The sequence below is a fragment of the Mandrillus leucophaeus genome, unplaced genomic scaffold (genome assembly GCF_000951045.1).
Source record: "Mandrillus leucophaeus isolate KB7577 unplaced genomic scaffold, Mleu.le_1.0 Scaffold270, whole genome shotgun sequence".
Classification (NCBI taxonomy): Eukaryota; Metazoa; Chordata; class Mammalia; order Primates; family Cercopithecidae; genus Mandrillus; species Mandrillus leucophaeus.
The window spans coordinates 862,293-862,837 of NW_012102810.1; the positions used below are offsets into that span (position 1 = coordinate 862,293).

Consider the following 545-nt stretch of genomic DNA (forward strand, 5'->3'; position numbering starts at 1 on the left):
AGCCAGGATGGTCTCGATCTGCTGACCTCGTGATCCGCCCGTCTCGGCCTCCCAAAGTGCTGGGATTACAGGCTTGAGCCACCGCGCCCGGCCTCAAATGGTATTTTCACCAACACACTCTTAGACACAAGGCTAGAGCTGTGATATGTTCTACTTGCAGCTGCTTCTGTTGTTCTGGCCGCGCTCTGTTGTTCTCCTTTGTTGGCCGGCTAAATATACTCTAAAAGTCTAGTTTCATTGGGTGTGGTGGCTCACGCCTGTAATCCCAGCACTTTGGGAGGCCAAGGCGGGCAGATCACAAGGAAGAGATCGAGACCATCCTGGCCAACATGGCCTAGGGAGCCAGACTCACTCTCATACCAGCCCACCCTCTGCTCACAGTCCAGTCGTGTCTCTATGAAAAATACAAAACTTAGCTGAGCGTGGTGGCACACACCTGTAGTCCCAGCTACCCAGGAGGCTGAGGCAGGAGAATCACTTGAACCCGGGAGGCGGAGGTTGCAGTGAGCCAGGATCTTGCCACTGGACTCCAGTCTGGCGACAGA

At 54.9% G+C, this 545-nt stretch overlaps 1 protein-coding gene across 1 annotated transcript in view; it reads left to right on the forward strand.

Annotated features, from left to right (window-relative positions):
* Positions 1-545, forward strand: part of ATP6V1E1 (ATPase, H+ transporting, lysosomal 31kDa, V1 subunit E1) — a 49,684-nt gene that overhangs the window by 39,825 nt on the left and 9,314 nt on the right. The window lies entirely within an intron of this gene.